Here is an 18498-nt window from a genome sequence, read left to right as displayed (position 1 = left end):
ATTGGGTTCGTGGTCGGCAGCGAGTATGTCACTCAAAAGTGGCTTAATACTTCGCTTTTCAGCTCTGCTTCAAAATAGCTCACTACAGTATATATAAGTTTGTGAATTGACGCTCTTGTGTATTGCTTCTGTGCAGGTGAATGCTGTTGTTGGTGAACTTTTTGCCACAGATGTTCTGGAAAAAACGTCCAATGAAATATCCACAGACAGTTCAACAGAGAAATCTGATGATGTGAGTTCATGAGTACGCTTGGTATTTGATACACATTTCATGCTGCTTTGAATGGCCTGTGTTAGCACATGTGAAGTAGCTGAATCCAACACAATGGTTCAGCCAGAGTTTTTTTCCTGCTTTGATAAATAAGAAGAAAAGCTTTGTAGCAGATACTTTAGGCAACATTTACTATGGTATCGCATTTGTTTCTTCGTTGGTAGTGGTAGTGCACTTCAAGACATGCAGAATTGCACTAGGTGGATACTGCGTACCACTGCACGGCTATAACACTGGAACATTCTTTGCATGGTCACATCGGTTTCATTGCAATGGCAGTTAGAATGTCAAAACAGTGTTTGTTTTGTTAGTTCATGCGTCTGTTCTGTTATACTGTGGTCTTTATTTAATATACAGTTCAGACACATGTGACATCTCCTGTGACAACAAGCTGCTATAACTTTGTCAGCTATCGTTGTGCCACCATCTTGTCATGGTTGCGTTCTCCATGTTGCTCTTGTTGCCTCCATTATGTCCTTGCCATTTTTGCCATTTCTGTTGTCATGATGCTGTTAGCACCATTGCATCATTGTTGCATTGCCGTATTCGTCATGCTACGACTGCAGTCATTGTCGTTGTAGTATTTTCATTGTTGTACACAGTCTGTGGAGTCTGTACATGATCGCAGTAGTTTTGCTTTAAGTTTGGAGATTGCGGGTGGAAGCTAAGTGAGTAACCATGTAAACTCAAAGTGCTAGGCACAGTTGCAGCCTGCTGAAATTTCTCATTAAGTGTTTCAGGTAATCAAGATGTGGCACACTCCATTTGCCTGCTTAATTGTCGTGCAGTTGTGTGACTAATTCTTGCGCTGAATGGTTCTGTTTTGATGCACCTGTGCTGGTTGCATTAATCGAGCAGCATCGGGATTAAGCTCACTTAAGTTAGAGTACTATTGATCATACAGATTATACCAGCATGTTCTAATATGTACCTTAATCTCCTTCTTTTTAAAGGCCTTGGTGTTTGACTGGACAAGTGGTCTTGACGACGCTGATGACTCTACGCTGTACTTTTCCCCAGAGCAGGGAAATGTTGTATTTGCCAGTGCTTTTGATGGCTGGGGATTCAGGTAGGATTACCTGTATTAGCATCTTGAATTGGGCTGGTTGGTACGTACTGATTTTTGAACGAAGAAGCAGCGCTAGAACAGGACGAAGACGAGAGGTCACAGGATTACCTGTCATGTTGACTTATAAGAGAGCCTTGCAACTTCCGCTCTTGTTGTGAAGGTCGGCAAAAGTGCGTTAGGCCATTTTTGACCTTCGATAGAAGACTAACAGTGAAGCGCTTGAAGGACGGGCGCACAGCAAGAACACAACACGAGCGCTACGTGTTGCGCACGTCCTGTGTTCTTGCTGTGTCCCCGTCCTTCAAGCGCTTTATTGTTAGTATGTCGCACCAACAAGTCATTGGTCGATACCAAAGACTGATTCAGCATTGGTCGATAGAAAAAGTACAAATAGGGACCACCACTCAGTTTGTGCTGCGTTCTGCTAAACAAGCCGTATGTATGCTGTGTATGTTTTCTGCCTATGTTTTTGAACATTTGAGCTATGTGCATGCATCTTTTTCTAGTCGATATCGTTTCATTCAACTGCAGTGCAGCCTAGCCAGTCAAAAAAAAGTATGTTGCAAAGTATGTTGTAATACTGGACCTAGGCATCACATGTGTGCTAGCAAAAGGCTCTGACCGTTTTGTTGCAGCAGAGAAATGTGACTTGCGATTGCAGAAAAGTGATGGAGATGTTTTTTATTGTGGCCTTATAAGTTCACATATCTTCTTAGATCTTAAGGCGCTCAACTTTAGTGAACCGGACTTTTATGGAGCCATGTAAAGCCTTGTCTGGCTCTAATGCATGGCAACCAGTGTTGCGGAGTTCCCACTCCGGAATTGGAATGATTCCGGAATCATTCCCCATTTTTGCGACCCTGGAATGGGAATGGAATGGGGAGAACGCTTGGAGGAATGGAATGGGAATGGAATTAAGCGCTTTTTGCATGGAATAGATTGAGAATGGAAATACGTCTTTTTCCGAAAATAGAGCACGTTTTTGTCTACGCGCTGTTTTTCAAACTTCAAACATTAGTAAGTGAGAGCTTCGAATTTAACAATAAAACAGTATTTTTAAAATGGCTTGGCAGATTACAAGCACGGTACATTTAAAAGCAACGCGCCTACTACAAACCGAGGCATAAGTTAGTGTACAAACAAATGCATTATCCCAGCAGATACTAAAGGGAGAAACAAATTATCCCTGCGTGTTGGTTCCCATTGATACCCCCACACGAAAGTGGCGAATACTCTATGCACAGCCTGATCTTTATCTCACGAGCAGTTTAGTACCTGACACATGTAAATAGCCTTTGCTACAAGGAAGGCAGTGTATACCTGCGCACAGGCGAACACAGAATTTCTCCTCACCCCATCCATACTTGCGAGGCGCGCTTGACAAGCGTGAGTGCTGACGAGCAGTGCGGCAAAGTGTTTCGTATTCGATGCAAAGACACAAGGTGCCAGGGCGTTGCACTGTTCCAACTAATACCAGCAGATCTAGAGGGTCTTGTTCCCCATTAACCAAATCTTAGTTTTCTCCATATTCACGACCGCTCCAGACGCGTGGCAAAACTGCTTAGTCTTCCTGAACACTACTTTTGTCAGCATAAAAATACGCTATGTAGTCATTTTAGCATTAACACATTTAAGCTTAAACAATATTAACATCACCATTCGTTCAAACATGCTGACCATGCAAATACTATAGGTAGCGGGAGAACTGCCCCTATGGGATTTAGTAGGGTGGCTGTACTGCACGAGATATGTCGCCAAGCTACTATCCCTCGTCCTTAGTAACGTGTTTTGCATACTTTTGTCGTTCTTAATGCAACTGATGACATCAGTTTTATGGGTCGTTCATTCTTAACTCAGTAAAACTTCAAGATGCTTTCCTATGTGAGGAATTACAGGAATGGAATTGAGCTGCCCGGCCATTCCCGGAGTGGGAGTGGGCTAAGTTTTTTCATTCCGAGGAATTGAAAGGAATGGAATTGTGGCAAGTTCTCATTCCGCGGAATGGAATTGAAATGGAATGGAATCGCCCATTCTGCAACACTGATGGCAACCTTGATTCAGAAAACAATGTTATTGAACAGAGTTTTCGGCTTTGTGTATTCATTCAGATCATAGACCAATTCTTCGTCTTATGTTTGTGACATGTATTGAAAATGCATAGATTATTTACAGCCTCGAAAAAAAATTTGTGTCTGTTGTACCAGGACTGTCTGATTTTTTGTTTTTTCATCAAATAGCCTGTTTATTTCACTTGAGAGCTACATTAGTACAATTAAACGTGTAGTAGACCCAAAACTGATGTTTAACATGCAGTCTACAAGGCCATTTGCAATCATTTTTTGTGTCTCTGTTCTGCTGCCCTCAGTACATCCCAGTTCGCTCAGTTGTATGCTGAGAAGCTGGGCATGAAGAAACAAGTTCTTGAGAAAACTCTCTGGGGAGATTACTACCTTAACGCCAAGGCCAAGCGAATCCTCAAGGGTGCTCAGGTAAGATATGGTTTATGACTTGCTTGAAGTTATTTCCTAACCCTGGCACTGTGGAATTTCTTTTTCGGAACCTTATTGTATGCAGAAATAAGAGACAAAAGAAAGGCTTCTCTTACAGAAACCCAGTTTAACATACTGTTGACTCAAATTAATTATGCTTTCTAAAGGCAGCAAGTTATCACTTGCCATGGGGTCATTCCATAGCAAGTGTTCCGGACATGTTATAGCCACCTCTTGTTTCTCATTGGCTGACATGAGCTTCAGCCTTCAGTGCTATGCCTGGCATTTGTGAAAGAAATGTTAACAAAAAATTGTCTTGTGCTTGTCTTATTGTCATCCTGCAAAACAAAACTCTTTATTCCCATGCCATACAAGGTTCGATTCTACATTCGTGACACGTCATCCATTGTTCCTTTGTTAGATTTTTCGTCGTTGTGTTGTTGTAATTGTCATGCCAAGAAAATATTATGACAGTGTGGCTTGTGAAATCCACTGCAGTTTGAGCTAACCTGAAAAGTGTCTCATGCACACAAGCCTTTTGACTTCTTTTCACTCTCAATTTAGAAGCACTGCTTCCATTGAAAATTGGATACCTCGAGATGTCTGCATCTTAGTGCTTTGTTTCAAATTTCCATTCTGTTGTCCTCTTTTAAGGCCAAATGCAAGAAGCCCCTGTTTGCCCAGCTGATTCTAGAAAACCTTTGGGAGGTGTATGACGCTGTCTGCTGTAGACGGTACGTTTGCACCATTCCATTTGTATAATTCCACTACAGGGTTCAGTCTTGTTCTGCATAGTGATGCAAAACTGTCGGTACTGTCAATAGTTTAGTCATTTATCGAGCTATGTGTAGTACACTATAACAATCTTGTAATTAAATTTATAGATGCATGTTGATGTACTCAGGTACTGAAGCCCACCAATACAGTCTTTCTTATAGTCTGTGTGCTGCTGTGTGATATTGAACCCCGTAATATTGCATATTTGATTTGAAATAGACATTCTTGAAATTCTTGAAAACATATGAGCTCCACAGCTGCCACAATCAACAGCCTGTTTTGTTGCATATTATTCGGGATTGATCAATTCCATCGGAACCTAGGGCCTATGCACGCTGGTAAATTTCAAGCTTATCTGCATCAGTATACATAAGAATGACCTTTTAAGGTGAAAGCCTTAGATCACTATGTTTCAAGGTTGTGTCATGTACAGAAAATATCATGCAAGCTGCGAGTCAACTTCATCTTTACAACGTTTGTAATAAAATACATAAAAGAAGCACATGAACATACGAGCTACGCGTCCACTCCAACTGCTTTGTCTTTGCGACATTCACATGTGTAAAAGGTAGAGCTGTGCGAATAGCAAAATTTTGGGTGCGAAGCGAATTCGAATATTGTAGTGTGAGTGCGAATCGAATCGAATATTTTTCGAATATTTCTCGAATATTTCTAGAATGTTTCTCGAATACTTCGAAGTGAAATTGCGGAAAAAAAGTTGGAGAGGATTCCTAAGCATATTCTTATGAGATACCAACATGAAAGTGTTTCTTTTTGCTAGGTTGATGAAGTACTGGCGGGGTGGTGTTTCATAGTTGTCTTATCAAGAATGAGGCAATGTAGAGGCCGAATTGCATTTATGTACATGATTTGGTGCAACCAAAGTGTTGCCGACAACACTTTACATGTGATAGGCAAAGATGCCATTTCCTCAGCCCCTCCTCCTCTTTCAACTTCTGTAGAAGCGCAACTGATGTGGCGGACAAGGGTGTGCTCCCTTCAAGTCCGGAGTTCCAAATCTGCCCCGTAGACGTCGATATATAAGAACATCTGAAATTTTGGATGCTAAAAAGCTTCGGCTTCCGATTTTTCGGACTTCCTGCCCAAATTTCAGGTCTAAAACAGCATTAATTGAGCCCCCACCTTTGCCACATCTTTCATCTCCATGTTGGAACCAGCGTTTTCTTGATACATTTGCGGCTGTAGCGGAGCTTGAGAGGCAGCTTTGCCGCAATACGTGAGTGTAATGAGGTGAAGCATATAAAAAAATCTGAAGGGGTCACTTTCAATCAGGCGTTGACTGTATTTGTCTTTGGGAAGTTCGAAGAGTAAAATTCCAGTGCGAATCAAATCGAATAGCCAACACTATTCGAAAAATATTCGAAATTTCGAATATTCGCACACCCTTAGTAAAAAGACATAAATAGTGCAAATATCACATGACCAGGCCCTAGTCGGTGGGGAAGGGCATGAAAGAAGCTGCAACGTGACGCAGAGTGTCTACTTCAGTAGCTGTGCGGTTTCTCTTCCACATTGGATTGGTCTATGACACCTCACTGCCTCCGTAACGAGGCCTAAAAAAGTGCAAATAGCACGTGACCAAGCCCTAGCCCTTTCGGCCCTGGCGGTGTCAATTGACACCATCGCAAAACATTTGCCCTAGCACCTCGGAAATGAAACCAAAACTGCCCATTCTTGGGGGAATACTTCTTCAATGATCCTCACTGCCATTGACACCAAAATGGTGACATGCTTGCGGAGCTGGGAGCCGCAAAGAAGAAGAAGCTTGACCGAAGTCATGAGTGACGCCGAGGCAGGTCAGCTGAGGCGGGTGAGCGCCATTTTCGGAGCGACGTATCGAAGCTGTTTCGATGAGTATCACACTGAAAAATGAGACGTGATTCACATTTTGTGTACTCTAGTGAATAGCCGGAAAAAAAGATGCTATTTTTCTCATTGCACAACCGCTGAGCCCTGATGACCTAATTTGATGTCATGGCTCTAAATCCATTAATACTTGCACCACTGGCTAAATTTTTCGTTTGTGGTCTTCTGAGGTCATAACTATTAGGAAAACACGCAGAAAAAAGGTCCCCGACCAAAATAAAAAATCCAGGGCTGAAAGGGCTAGTCGCAGGTGGGGAAGGCAGTGAAAGTGCACTACGGCAGAAGAGACTAGAGAAACTCAAAATGGCTGCTTGTCGTAACCGCTGTTGGGAGGAAGCAGCTATGGATGAAGTTGCAGCGGCGGTCCAAGAAAAGTAAAATGCAACCCAAATGTGCCGCAGGCAATCTGGGAATACAGAATTCGTGAAGAGAGAGGCTGCTGCCGCAATTCCATAGCACCAGAAAGTTCGACAGAAAGTTCAACAGCAGATCAATAGAAGGTCCAGCTAGGCTTTCGCCTTCACATTCTTGGAAAGTTCTTGGCGTCCCCCGTAATTTTTTGCGGCATTTTACTTCTGTCTATTTTCGCACTAATTGTTTCGCAACAAGCTCGTGACTTCATTTTTTCACTCGTGAAAAGCAGCTTGCTTGTTTTGTTTTTCTCTCTTTTAGTGACAAGGTGGCCATGGAGAAAATCGTCAAGTCTCTTGGTGTGACGTTGACTGCACGAGATACTCGTCACAACGATCCTCGTGTTCAGCTGCAAGCCTTATGCTCACAGTGGCTACCACTGGCTGATGCCTTTTTAGGTAATGGTGCCCAATGTATTGAGGCCGGGAGTGACTATTATGCGAATAGGATAGTGATTCCAAAATCATTAGGATTGTTACAGTGCCTTATATGTGTTAAATATTATTGTTTATGATGGGCAACATGCTATGAAACTTCAGGTGCTCTTTAAATTATTTCTAGCTTAGAATACAATCTGTCACTTAAATACTCTAAATGAGGTGGTGAACTGCATAAAATGCAAGGCTGGGAATGGCACATAACTGTTTGTCATCACAATCAGGATGAAGCAACTCACCTAACATAAATTATTCTGGCTGCAGGAGCTTACATCTAGTTTTCAAGCCCTTTAGTGCTGTCCACAAAAAATTGCATGTTTATTCAAATATAAGTCGACCTTTCCCTTTCTTTCCTTTTTTCATCAATTTTATTCACACTGTGCTGTCGACCTGTGCTAGCAAACAAAGTTGGCAGAAATACCGACCTAAAGCAGTCCTTCTGTTAGGTCTGCCATTCTGCAAGTATCGCTGGATGCACTGGCTCATTATGTACATGTGTACATTTGTGGTAAATCGACATACAAGAATCAGGAGAGGGGAAATAGTATTAAGGAACCAGTTAATTCAAGATGTCTTGCTGATCAAATTTCGTCGTTTTATTTTCCTTTAGAAATGACAATGCTGATTCCTAGTCCGGCTGAGCTTCCGGAAGCGAGAGTTGAGGCCTTGATGTGTCCACCGTCTCGTTCCTTTGACTCTCTCCCAGAGGAGACACGCCAACTGAGGAAAGGTACGTCGTGTGTTGCCCTTGAGGAATATTCTAATTGAAAGTTCTTAGCATCCAAAGGTATAGCACATCCAAGACTGGACGAAGCGAAAGACACACAACACACATACGCAGCATGTGCTGTGTGTCTTTCGCTTAGTCCTGTCTTGGATGCACTATACATTCGGATGCTATGAATCACCAACAAGCCTGCCGTGCAACCTTAGTTGAAAGTTCTTGCTCTGCTTTTGTGAGCAAATGGCGCAAAAATGGAGAATTCTGAAACGTTTTCATTTACAGAAACCCATTTGATTTCATTTTGCAGCATGGTTATATATTGACAAGTCTTGATAATACGAATACATATTTAATGAACTAAATAAATGTAAATGTTTGTCTGCTTTATTTCAGGGAGTGTTTTAGTGTTGTAATGAAATAGTAGTAGAAAATGCTGTAGAACCTCGCTGAGGTGTTCCCATTTCTTACGATTTCCCGGTGCTAACGTTCGCGGCTGGAAGCCCAAAAAATGACTTAATACACTTACGCTTCATAATACAGTTCATCTGCTGATGAATTCCCCAGAAACACAATTACTATTCAGCACTAACGTTCGGCCTACCAGTAAACTACTACATTATGTGCTTTCCCACCGCGAGGTCTCATGTGCAACAGAAGGATCAGGAGGTGCGCATGATTGTTAGTAGTTTTCACCCACCACGGCAGCTTTCCTCAGCACTTGCCCATGTCACAAGAAAATGCTGACTCACCCTCTTCCCACGCAGTGCGCTACTCACAGCACTGGCCATTACGCACATCAAGTTGACAGCTATCGCCATCAACTCGATTGCAATAAGTGCAATTTTGACAGCATGTGTGTAGTAGGGCATTTGGAAGCTTACTGCATGCTAATAATTGGCAGTGACTGAAATGCACCAGCGTTTCCTTGCATCCCTTTCAGTGAAAGCAGTTCTAGTGTGCATTGCTTGCAAAAATGAAAGCAGCGTATAGCATTGCTTATTGGGGGACACTGGCTTTGAAGAGAGTCCAGGAAAAAGTTATTTTTCGAAACCGTTGGTTTCAACAGGGGCAATGACAAATCTATGCTGCATTAAACAATTTAGTGAAAAACACACCTTAAGAGCCTGTAAAACAATATTTTTAATCGGTGCAAAAGGAGAGACGGGAGCATGGAATTGCACAAACACACCGGTGTTCACGGAGGCACCTCTTGTCTTCTCCGCCAACAAGCGCCACCATCTTGATATCATTTGGAAGCTCAGTTTCATCTTCCTGTTCTCACCCTTCTCACCTCCAATGACCACACAGAGAAAGAGCAAACATGTACAAGCCAGTCTGGCTCAGTAACTAGTGCACTAACACTGCCTGCAGAATTTTTGCCAGCCTGCTCTGAAAACATTGTCAGTCCTAGCGTTTTTCACTATGGAAAAGTTGCAAATTGACACTTGTTAAAAAAGGTTTAAAAACTGACACGTGAATGGAAGGGGGAGTGCAAGCATCCTCTGCTTTTTACTGCAAGAAAGAGGACGCAGTTATCGTTTATGATCATCAGCATAGACATTCCACAAAGTGACTTGTGTGATTTGTGTTCTGAATAGTATGATTTTTTTTCTTATTGCTTTTATTCTTTTTGCTCACTGCAATTTCTGACCAGCATAGTACTTGTTTCTTTACAACAGCTTTTCTAGACTGTTCACCCTGCGATGAAGCTCCGGTAATTGTTTGCATCTCCAAAATGGTTGCGGTGGAGACGAAACAGCTCCCTGAAAACAGAACAAGGTTTGTCTTGTTTTTTCAGCTTGTTCTTGTTTATGTATGGTTGCATTGTTTATATTTACTAACAGTTGCATGTGTTAATTTTAATGTGAGCTAGTGGACAATTGGACAAGTGGACAATTTTAATGAGAGAGTTGAGCTAGTGGATAATTGAGCATCCGCGAAATATGCAAGAGGAAGAACAGGATGCGGAGCTGGATAGACACTGTCTTCAGTAGTTATATCTTCATGTTCGATATTTGCTAAAGCTGTGCGAATAGCAAAATTTGGGGTGCAAAGCGAATACTAATCATGAAGTGTGAGTGTGAATCGAATCGAATATTTTTCGAACATTTCTAGAATACTTTTCAAATACTTCGAAGCAAAGTTGCAGAAAAAAGAAAATTTAGAGAGGATTCCTAAGCATATTCTGATGAGATAGCAACATGAAAGTGTTTCTTTTTGCTAGGTTGATGAAGCACTGGCGGGGTGGTGTTTCATAGTTGTCTTATCAAGAATGAGGCAATGTAGAGGCCGAATTGTATTTATGTACATGATTTGATGAAAGTGTTGCCGACAACACTTTACATGTGATAGGCAAAGATGCCATTTCCTCAGCCTCTCCTCCTCTTTCAACTTCTGTGGAGGCCCAACTAATATGGCAGACAAGGATGTGCTTCCTTCAAGTCCGGAGTTTCAAATCTGCCTTGTAGACGTCGATATACAAGAACATCTGAAATTTTGGATGCTAAAAAGCTTCGGCATCTGATTTTTCGGACTTCCTGCCCAAATTTCAGGTCCAAAACAGCATTAATTGAGCCCCCACCTCTGCCACATCTTTCATCTCCATGTTGGAACCAGCGTTTTCTTGAGTTAATACATGTGCGACAGAAGAGGAGCTTTAGAGGCAGCTTTGCCGCAATACCAATGTGTGATGAGGTGAAGCATATAGAAAATCTAGGGACCACTTCCAGTCTGACGTTGACTGTGTCTTGGCAATGTTCGACCGTAACGGAGCTTGAAAGGCAGCTTTGTCGCGATACCGGGGTGTGATGAGGTGAAGCATATTGAAAATCCAGGGACCACTTCCAGTCTGACGTTGACTGTCTCTTGGCAAAGTTCGACCGTAATGGAGCTTGAAAGGCAGCTTTGCCGCAATACGAGAGTGTAATGAGGTGAAGCATATTGAAAATCTGAAGGGGTCACTTTCAATCGGACGTTGACTGTGTTTGTTTTTGGGAAGTTCGAATAGTTCGAATAGTAAAATTCCAGTGCGAATCGAATCAAATGGCAAACACTATTCGAAAAATATTCGAAATTTCGAATATTCGCACGCCCCTAATATTTACTTAAGTGGCTTATCAGCTCAGTTCCCTCTCAGTTCATTATCAAATCATGGTGCAACATTAGTTTGGTTGTCGCTCAGTGCGTTCCTGAACAGACCATTTCAAAGCACTGGGTGGTAATGTAGACAGTGCACACAACGCTGCTGTTCACCTTCATATATGCTTAACTGAGTTATTGAATAAGGAACTCCAGCCTTCTATCCTATATTACAATCCCGCTCTTGCAGGCTGCTGAGTCTCGAAGAGATAACTCAGCGAAGGGAGCAAGCTCGGCAGCGACACGCAGAGCGAATGGCCTTGGCTGCAGTGGACTCGTCTTCAACTCCTGATGGGCAGAAGAATGGGGACGCTGGTGAGCATTAACTTTCTAATACTTTCCAGTGCTCATTTTTCATCATTGCAATCTAATGTAGGATGTTTTCCTTTTTTTTTTTTTTGCATTGGCACAAGCCACGAAAGCTTATTCCTTTTCCTAGGCTTACAGTCTGTCTAAGATAGGCTTGAGATTTTGCAAGCTTAGTCAGTCTTCCATCATCCTTTTATGATACTTTGATATAGAATTTCATTGTTGCAGCACAATGACAAATTGTTCAGCAGACATGAAAGCTGAAGCTGTCATGTCAAATCATCTGTTGCACGTTTACAAGCATGCATGTGGTTTGACTTCTCATGCTTTTTTTTATAGCAGCAGTCCCAGAGGAGGATGCATCTCAAGAGAGAGAAGAGGATGACTCGACATTTATAGCATTCGGTCGCGTGTTCAGTGGCACACTGAAACGGGGCCAGCAAGTATACGTGCTTGGTCCAAAGCATGACCCTGCAAAATTTCTCGAGAAGGTTAGTATTCACGCATACCATTTATTAGTTCAATTCCCCGGTCTCTTCTTTGTTCGGAATCAATACACTCGCTTTCTCATGTTTTACAGGCTGTGACCGTTGATCCTGCTCGGAGGCTGAAGGATTTAGGCCCAGAAGAACATGTCACTGTAGCAACCATAGAGAAGCTCTATCTGCTTATGGGAAGGGAACTGGAGCAGCTGGAGTGTGTTCCTGCAGGGAACATCCTTGGTGAGACCTGGCGCACGTTTTCTCATGTCTAGTTCATCAACTATTAAATTATGGTTACTGATGTACTCTGCTAGTCCAGATGCCCAGTAAACGTGTTTAGATTAACTTTCAACAGTGATGGAAACAGCCTGTCACAGTAGTGGATTTCATTTCACTGTAATGTGCATTAGATAAGTCTTGCGTCAGTGTGATCAGTAAACCTGAAGCAAGACAGCATTTGCACTGACAACTGACAGATACCTGCAACTGGTGACTGAGGAGCTGTTTAGGGCAACCGATGTTCACACAGGCGAGTGCAACTTACCCGTTGCCACACTATTATTGCTGGCATTCACCTTTGTTTCTTGCATTTTGCGTTGCTCAAGTAACCATGGCAACATAAAACAAACCTTGCGCCACTTATTCGCTGAACAGATTTGCGATTTCATTTGCAGAGCGCAAGAACCAGTCCATGACTGACTTTGGTAAATTCGTTGCTTTTCGACCAAAGCGGGCATTTGCAACACTTGGTTGCGCTTCCCCTGTGACCACCGCCTTAATGCTCTGTGCTGTTTGTTAGTTCTGGACCTTCATCTTTTCTCACACCTGCTTATGTCTCGAGCTTTGTAGAATGCAGTAGATAGCCCATCCATCTTTGTTAACCCATATATGCTCAAACTCAGAAAAAATGACAAAACAAATATTTTTTTTCACAAAAAGTGTACTTCTACCCTCAAAAAAAAGCACAAGTGCTTTATTTACTGCCAGGTAAACGCAACACTGTTCTTCAAGCCGTCCTATACATATAGGACACTGTGCATTAGGGGGTGCTATGTGTGGGTGTGGTAAGCCTTGAAACATTTCACGTGCACACCGACATTGCACATGTTCCTCTCCATGACGTCTTTCATAAAAGGCGCGCGTTTGCCCGGAGAAAGCGGTCGGCATTTAACGTGCACTTCTTCCTCTCCATGACGTCTTTCACACAAAGCACGCGTTTGCCCGGAGAAAGCAGTCGGCACTTGGCAGCATGAAAAGCAAGCAATGTCTAGGCTTGCACACGTTGAGAATTAGGCCTGCTTGATGTGCTGTAGGTGGCGCTAGTCATCAGCTACAGAAATAGTGATGTTAGAGAAATAGCTATGTTAGAGTGCGTCAAAGAAGCATCCTATATGTAGGACACTGGGCATATATGGGTTAACTGCAATGTTTTCATCTATTGCAAAAATTATGCTTCACATTCAGTCGTATTCACATTCAGTCTTTTGTAATGAGCACTGTTTTGTCAGTAACAATCGACATAATCATGCATTGCATTTATCAAAATCGCAAGCACGGGACCTGGCTTATAAAAAAATGCCCAGTAAGATGCAACTCCTTACATTTGATGCAGCTTCGGGACGTGACGAAGTATAAGCTCCACTGGAATAGGAGAGTGCGCTATGCATCAAGTACCTATTTGCGGAAATTTGATGTTTTGAGGCGGTTTTCTCTTATTATGTTCTCTTTTTCCCCACCCACATTTTAAGGCATAGGAGGCCTGGAGGAACACGTGGTGCGCACAGCCACACTGTCCAGTTGTACAGCCTGTGCCCCCTTTGCGGACATGCGGGGTCCTGTGACACCCATTCTGCGGGTGGCCCTTGAGCCGCGGCGTCTGGCTGACATGGCCGCCCTGGTGCGGGGCCTCAAGCTGCTGCACCAGGCTGACCCCTGCGTCCAGGTGCTTCTTCAGGAGACGGGCGAGCATGTGCTACTCACCGCAGGCGAAGTGCACCTGGAGCGATGCCTCAATGACCTCACTGAAAGGTTTTCTCATAGATCTGTCGCTTAACCTTTTAGTAACATAGCACTGCATTTCATCATTACTACACTCAGTTAAAATATACAAGTAATGTCCACTATACATTCCCTAACTTCATTCTCTATTGGTTTTATTAGGTTGTGCCTAACAAAAGAAGCAGGCCCTTGATCAATCCCCCTCTTTTGTTCATTCATCGCGATGGTCTCGTTCCGGCAGACTTGATGCCTTAGGTAGTATGCCAGGGTTTATTGGTCAGCTTCCAGGTTGTAATTAGATCATGTGCTATGTGACGCCAGCTGGCAACAAAAGTGTTCCACATTTGCCATCATGGCTGCGATTGGCACTGGCTAACACTTTGAGGATTGAACAAACTTAAACACCTAATGAAGTGGATGGCAAAGCGACCACCACTGTAGCTCACTTGGTAGAGCATCGGATGCGTTATCTGAAGGTTGTAGGTTAGGTCCCTACTTGCGGCGACTTGATTTTTCATCCACTTTAATTCCTTTCCGTTTATGTGGTAATGACTATAGTGCAGTTAAAACATAAAAATAATGTCCCTTATACCTTCCTTAGCTTCACTGTTGGTTGGTTTCATTAGGTTGTGCCTAACAAAAGAAACGAGCTTTCAATCAATCCCCCCTCTTTCGTTCATAGCAATGTATATATGACTCACTGTCATTGCTGTTTGGATATTCGAACTGTGTTTTTTTCAAGTACAGATGTCACCAATAACACCAATGCAGATGTCAATAAGATGTCGTCATTGCTTCAAAAAGTCCTGCCATGTGTAAGAAGAAGGGGCCTAAAAAGACCCGTGCTTTTATCCTCCTGATATCCACGTACAGTCTGCATTAATTTGGCTCTGATGGGATTGACAAAATTGGTCGAGTTGCAGGCAGGTCGAATTAATCTGGAATCAATAAAAACAACAAAGTGATGTTGACTCATTTAGCAGTATTTGCCTCATTTAGCAGTATTTGCATAATTGAAGCAGCCCAAATGGTAAGTTAACCACACACATGCATTAGTAAACTGCCCATTGCCTTTACAAAGAGCTCGAGGTTTTGGTAAGTTGCACGCATGGCTAGTGTTAGTGAGTCTTTTATCTTTTTGCTGTGTATCAGTTACCAATATTTTTCTTAATTGTTGCCTGTCACAGTTAAGTGATAGTTTTTCTTATTTCACTTTCAGTCCTCTACCTGTATTTTTTGGGGGGGCACTGCGAGTAAACCTTCATTTAATAGTGTGCATTTGTCCCAGTCAATTCTCGTCATTCACTTTCACCTTTCGCACTGTAAATTATGGTTAAAGAGCCCCTAAACCACCCAAAGGTCGAAATTTAGTTGTGGTGTTACAGTTGTGCACGAGTCTACAACGAACACTTAGCCGTGGGAATTTTTCAGAACGGTGCCGTAATATTGGAGTTTTACGCATTTGATGATACAAAAGAGACCCTCGCTCATTCTGCTCTTTCCTTTGCTATGCTCCGCTTGTCGGCTCGTCTCTCCTCCTGACCGAATGCTCCTCCTCATTGTGCGAGGAGGAAGAACGGCGAACACATGTACCTGTGAGCAGGCAAACAGGTATTGTGAATAACAAGCACGGTTAGCGTGAAGAGGCTGAGAATTGCTGAAAGGTGTGGAGAGGAGAAGGGATTGTTTCTTGGAATTTGTAGGGCGCATGAGGCTCGTAGTACAGCCGCATTTAGCATGGTTTATCGTGACTGCCTTCTGAACTCTATGTGTGCGTTTACTTGAAATGCTAAAAATATTATCGGAGGTGGTTTAGGGGCCCTTTAATGACGCATACTATGGAGCATTGTACATGGACGCGCAAATGATGTGACCTATATGTACACCAACAGGTTGTGTTGTTTACCTGCTTATATCTGTGCTAGTCTTGGCATTAATTAAGCAATAATCTAAATGAGCAAGCACATGCTGTCACTAACAGCTCAGCAACACTACAAACATGCCACTGAGCACATGTACTCATAAACTAGACAGCATGCATGCACATAAACAGCCTGTGCTTTTTACCTTTTTGTGGCAATGCCATTCTTGACAAAAGGCACACATACTCTGTCACAAATGTAACACATAGAGACTGATGTGATGTTCTTGCTCTGTTTATTTGAATTCCTTCTTCGTGACTATGTGGCTCTTCTTTGCAGCTGACAGAGCCACCTGTTAGAACTAGAGCTGTGCGAATAGCAAAATTTTGAGTGCGAAGCGAATTCGAACATTGAAGTGTGAGTGCGAATTGAATCGAATATTTTTCGAATATTTCTCAAATATTTCTAGAATATTTTTCGAATACTTCGAAGCGAAATTGCAGAAAAAAAAGTTACAAGCGGATTCCTAAGCATCTTCTTATGAGATAGCAACATGAAAGAGTTTCTTTTCGCTAGGTTGATGAAGCACTGGCATGGTGGTGTTTCATAGTTGTCTTATTATGAATGAGGCAACGTAGAGGCCGAATTCTATTTATGTACATGATTTGGTGCAACCAAAGTGTTGCCGACAACACTTTACACGTGATAGGCAAAGATGCCATTTCCTCAGCCTCTCCTCCTCTTTCAACTTCTGTGGAAGCCCAACTGATGTGGCGGTCAAGGGTGTGCTCCCTTCAAGTCCGGAGTTCCAAATCTACCTCGCAGACGTTGATATATAAGAACATCTGAAATTTAGAATGATAAAAAGCTTCGGCTTCCGATTTTTCGGACTTCCTGCCCGAATTTCAGGTCCAAAACAGCATAAATTGAGCCCCCACCTCTGCCACATCTTTCATCTCCATGTTGGAACCAGCGTTTTCTTGAGTTAGAACATTTGCGACCGCAGCGGAGCTTGAAAGGCAGCTTTGCCGCAATACGGGGGTGTGATGAGGTGAAGCATACCGAAAATCTAGGGACCACTTCCAGTCGGACGTTGACTGTCTCATGACTAAGTTCGACCGTAACAGAGCGTGAAAGGCAGCTTTGCCGCATTCCCGGTATGTGATGAGGTGAAGCACATTGAAAATCTGAAGGGGTCACTTTCAATTGGTCATTGACTGTACTTGGTTTTAGGAAGTTCGAATAGTTCGAATAGTAAAACTACAGTGCGAATCGAATCGAATAGCAAACACTATTCGAAAAATATTCGAAATTTCGAATATTCGCACACTCCTAGTTAGAACGCAACAGCAATATCATCATACTGGCGTGGGCTTTGTGCAGAATGATTGCAATTACATTGGAGCGTAGTTGGTGGGGTTAATTCTGTCAAGGTGTAAAATTAATTTGCACTGTTTAAATGTGCAAATAATACAAGGGGATCTCTTTTCAATACTTACGCAAATTGTAGGGGGGGGGTGGATTATATGCTGAAAATTATGGTATCTTACCTGGTACTCTGTTGTGAACCTTGATTGCATGGTCCATTTCTTTTCCTGATACCACCTCACAGGTTTGCAAAAGTTGAAATCAACGTCTCAGATCCAATCGTGCCCTTCCGAGAGACCATTGTCGAACCACCCAAAGTGGACATGGTGAATGAGGTTATAGAGGACAAGAACACCATACAAAAGGCACCTAAGGATGTAAGGCCCTTTTGCATTCGCATTCTCAGTGACTTGTATTTTGTTGTTCTTGTTAATGTGTTGTTATTTAGCCATGGAACTGTCTCCTTACTCTTTTATGCAAAATTTCAGTACATACGGTACTAACTCTACTTAGAAATTTGCAAGTTTCTCACTGCAATGTTTAAAGGCACATACAGGCACATTTTTGTGCCTGATAACTAGGGGTATGCGAATAGTGAACTTTCATCTCGAATCGAATAGTGCCGAATAGTGACCAACAATATCGAATATCGAATAGTATATTTACACGAAACGTGTACCACCATTTACGGCAAGACAAAGGAAAAATCACTGACGCTATGGCGTGGTGACAGCTTTATTACGCGCTTGTTCGGGAATTATATATTTTTTTTCTTCTTCAGCTTTTATAGGTGCGCAAGCATGTTTATAGAGGAGGCGCCATCCCAGTAAACAGCGCCACTCCTAACCTCCGAACCGCTAAAAGAAGGGGGTACGGTAGCTAGTTTTTTTTTTCCCCTATGCTAGCGTATTAAGGCTTATCTTGTAGTAGTGATGTTGTGCTCCATCGCAATGGGTGCTGTGGGCCTAAAAATGTTCGGGCGCCCGTTCACAGCAGTGTTTTAATTGAGCGCAAGAACAATGGGAGTTTCTGAATGAGCGGTGCGGTGCGGCAGTGGCGACTGCACGGCGTGAACAAATTTTCACATGTGAAGCCAATCAGCGAGTGTTTTGCGGGCCAAAGTCAGGACGTTTTACCGCGCTTGAGGCATACGCAATCGAACTACGCAAGAAGTCTGTGAATTTGCTTCGGAAGCGAAGTTGTGAAGGGCTTGACTCATGTGTTCTTTTTTTTTTTTTTTACGTATGCAAATGACATAGTCTCCTTCAATATAAAC

At 42.7% G+C, this 18498-nt stretch overlaps 1 protein-coding gene across 7 annotated transcripts in view; it reads left to right on the top strand.

Annotated features, from left to right (window-relative positions):
• The window catches only part of LOC119387257 (elongation factor-like GTPase 1), a 429910-nt gene that overhangs the window by 288593 nt on the left and 122819 nt on the right, over positions 1-18498 (top strand). The window lies entirely within an intron of this gene.

This window comes from Rhipicephalus sanguineus, chromosome 3, assembly GCF_013339695.2.
Source record: "Rhipicephalus sanguineus isolate Rsan-2018 chromosome 3, BIME_Rsan_1.4, whole genome shotgun sequence".
NCBI classification, from domain to species: Eukaryota; Metazoa; Arthropoda; class Arachnida; order Ixodida; family Ixodidae; genus Rhipicephalus; species Rhipicephalus sanguineus.
Note: the sequence above shows the minus strand (reverse complement) of the source record. Positions and strands in the feature narration are given on the sequence as shown.